Genomic DNA, 4,139 nt, shown 5'->3' with positions numbered 1-4,139 from the left:
TATGCTGTATTATGTGGATGTTTGCAACCCACAGAAGCCCAACGACCCACCCACCAGAAATAGTTAAAAAAAATAAAATCAGTCAATACATGCTTTGCAGAAGATAAGACATAACATTTTGCAAGCACAGGAAGAAACACCACAGACAGAATAAATATCACACACAGGAAGAACAAGGATATGCAGTTCGAGATCTTCACTCCTAAAATCATAAATCCATTGCTTTTTTCCTTTAAAAAATGTTTAGAGATGCTTTCCTTTTGACTCAAGGAAATCACCATTTTATAGTTCAAATCGGGGGAAATAAATAATGGATGGACAAAAGTACAAAGATTCACAAAATGTTTAGGGGTATGTGTACCCCTGCATCCTCCCCCCCCCAAAAGCCCTGCATAAATCACTTAATGTGTCAACACGAATAGAAGTTGTAAATATTGCAGCTGTTGTATAAGGGATTATGATGATGACTGGAACGTAATTGAAATCAATAAGGTTTTGGAACACAGAAACAGAAAATCAGTTCTTGCACGTGGGGGTGGGCCAGCTTATCTAAATTATATAATTTGGTTCAATGATTGATATTGGTAATTGTATTATAAATTGGTAGTGTTATAATGAGGCTATTATTGGATTATAATTGAAATTAAAGTTTATTATATAAAAATAAATAAGTCCCATCATTTTGCACTCAGGGTGACGCCTGCTTCAACATCCCAAACAACGAAAGAGCCTTGTTCACCTCTTGAATGCATTTTCTTTTATTCTTTATGAATGGTAATCAAAGTTCTGACATGCCAACCACATGTTTTCGGTTGCACCTTGAAGCCTTATTTTACAGAGATTTGTGGTTCCTTAAATACTGTTTTAGAGCCAAAAAACAGCAAAGGGGGGGTGATACCACAAAAAATACTTTTATGTTTTAAAAAAGCAACTGGAAAGTGCTTGTTTTTATTGCATCGCATTTGCTTATGAAATAAAGCAACTGTCTTTCCAGTGACATGTGAAACAAAGCAAATCCAGCAGCAGCATGATTTCAAAATGAGAAAGCAACAATATAGCAGCAACAGAGATGAAAATCATTGGTGCTTCCAGATAGGGACTTAATACTGCAAATGGGTCATTCAGATATATTTGATGATGCAAGCAGGTCATTGGCAAAAGTTTTTTTTTATGTGCTTCCCCCCCCCCAAAAAAGTTTCCAGTCTAGAGGAGCTAGTACAACCAAAGGGGGACAAAAATAAATCAGAACATTTGTGGCATTAGAAGTTACGGAATTTCAGTGGGAAGTTCTGGAATATGCACTAATTGGAAATGAAACTGTCTAATTACTCCAAAACTTTTGCGGGTGCAAATGGTATTAAAAGCAGGATCATATATGGCTGCCCCAATAGCAAAATAGAAAAATGTGACCCATGGAGTCAGGATTTTGAAAATGCTCTTTAAGACGAAGGGCGAAGTAGTTGATTGCAGATCTATTAGTAGAGGTGAAGGGAGACTGCGTTGCGACGGAGTATGAGGAGCTTCCGCCAGGCAGGCTACCATATCATCCATTAATGGAGTCCCAATATTTGGCAGGGATTTCTGGGGTGTTAGCCCCTTCGTGACTGCGTTCCTTTGATTTAGTAGGTTACTATGACCAGATTTTGAGGAGATTTTTTTCTCTTGAAGTACATGTGTAAGATGCTGCTTGAGTATATCAAGCCTATTTATAACTTCCTGCTGTTCTTCTAATGGCAACTCACCATAGGATGAGATAAGGTCCCTCTCCTCTAAAGCAGCCAGATGGCTGGGCCCGCTTTGGTCATGCTTCTCTGTTGCTGGAGTAGATAAACCAGGTAGCTTGGGCTGAGAGGGAGGGTGAGGTTCCCGGGTGGGCAGCTTGAATTTCAAGACTATGTCGCGCCAGTCTGGTGAGCGGGTACCTTTTTGTACGATATTACGGAAAAGAGGTTTAATCCTGGTGTCGTGGAAGACTCTCGTTGGAAAGATGCCCCAGGTGGCCAAAAACGCTTTACGCCTAACCAGTAAGGAAGGAATTTTTGGTGACTGGAAGGAGAGCAGTACTTTTTGGAACCGATGGTAGTAGTTCAAAAGTTTCACTGAACTAAGATCTATTAGCGAGGGCCAAATCTGAAGGAGTTGCCTTAGATGATCTTTGATATCTCTTGAATTATTCCACCTTGGGGACCAGGGGTCACTGCTGCGTATAGTTAGACATATTTTGTTTGGTTGTAGGATCAGAGATTGAGAGTCCAATTGAGCTTTTAATAAGTGACCACCAGAACCACTTTCATGTCTAACAGGGGAGGTACACCTCTGTCCCTTTAAATCCCTCGGAGGCAGAGTGAGGTTGAGCTGCAACTCCAACAAATGGGCCTCAAGCTTTTGGTGAAGGTTATTCACCTGCATGGAGATCCCATTTATATGCACTAATATGTGGCCTGCAGCTCAAGATTCTAGAAATGCCAAAGTGGAAGAAATTGCACAATAACCTGAACTGTGGAGTCAGGATTCTGAACAATGCAGAAAAAAAATGGTCCATCGTTAAAGATTCTGAAAAACACATAAAACTGTGACTAACAAATTGGGTTTTAAAAAAAATGCAAAAAAGGCGACCCATGGGTCAAGATTCAGAGTGGTACAGATTGTGAACACAAGATAGTCTGTTGGAATTGTATGCAGATGAGAAGAAACACACTACAAGAAAAACAAATTTGCTGTATCCCTAACAGCCTGCAAATAAATACTTGGTGGTGATAGGTAAAGGTAAAGGTACCCCTGCCCGTACGGGCCAGTCTTGACAGACTCTGGGGTTGTGCGCCCATCTCACTCAAGAGGCCGGGGGCCAGCGCTGTCCGGAGACACTTCCGGGTCACGTGGCCAGCGTGACAAAGCTGCATCTGGCGAGCCAACGCAGCACACGGAAACGCCATTTACCTTCCCGCCAGTAAGCGGTCCCTATTTATCTACTTGCACTCAGGGGTGCTTTCGAACTGCTAGGTTGGCAGGCGCTGGGACCGAGCAGCGGGAGCGCACCCCGCCACGGGGATTCGAACCGCCGACCTTTCGATCGGCAAGCCCTAGGCGCTGAGGCTTTTACCCACAGCGCCACCCGCGTCCCGTTCTTGGTGGTGATAATGGGCAATAATTAACAGTAGCAGAACTATAAGTAATTGTACAAGGAGTTCTGGCAAGCCAGTCTAAAGAACCAGAACCAATTATGGGATTCTCACAAGCGGAGAGGACAGGTCGAGCTCAGATAGGTTTATGAACAATTTTACTTAACTAACTGATTTTGTGCTTGGGAATTGTGGAAAACAAGTGACTGGGTCAGTTACTGGAAAGCCCGTCCCTAATCACCCGCTGAAGACTATTTGCTTTCACAGGTCTTTGCAAAGGCAGGGATAAAGGCAAAGGTAAAGGGACCCCTGACCATTAGGTCCAGTCGTGACCGACTCTTGGGTTGCGGTGCTCATCTCGCTTTATTGGCCGAGGGAGCTGACGTACAGCTTCCGGATCATGTGGCCAGCATGACTAAGCCGCTTCTGGCGGAGCAGAGCAGCACACGGAAACGCCGTTTACCTTCCCGCCTACTTGCACTTTGAGGTGCTTTCAAACTTCTAGGTTGGCAGGAGCAGGGACCGAGCAACGGGAGCTCACCCCGTCGCAGGTATTCAAACAGCCGACCTTCTGATCGGCAAGTCCTAGGCTTTGTGGTTTAACCCACAGTGCCACCCGCGTCCCAAAGGCAGGGATAGGTAACCTTTATTCAGCCTGAGTGTCACATTGTCTGATGACCTCTTCTAGGGTCCGCATGCCAGGGTTGAGGCGATCATAAATGGAGCAACAGATGTGACTCCTACCTTTGTACATTAGATTACATTCCAGCCACACAAAAGCCAGAGGTTTCTGTACATCCCTCTCTCCAGTTGCTTTGAGACGACCTGTTTCATGAGCATTCATCTTGATTTGCTTGTGGGGAGATTAGTCAACATCGTGTCAAGCAAATGTCATCTCACACTTTCTAGTACACATTGCTGTCTCTTTTCTTATCGCCCAAAGTCCTGTCTGTGCTGTGAAGTTGGTTTGTTTCGTAAGAGCTCTGCATTAGCTTGAATTGTGCAGCCCAAGTTTGCTGG

The sequence above is a fragment of the Podarcis raffonei genome, chromosome 14, assembly GCF_027172205.1.
Source record: "Podarcis raffonei isolate rPodRaf1 chromosome 14, rPodRaf1.pri, whole genome shotgun sequence".
In the NCBI taxonomy this organism is placed as follows: domain Eukaryota; kingdom Metazoa; phylum Chordata; class Lepidosauria; order Squamata; family Lacertidae; genus Podarcis; species Podarcis raffonei.
The sequence above is the reverse complement of the archived record's forward strand: the minus strand, read 5'-3'. Positions refer to the sequence as shown.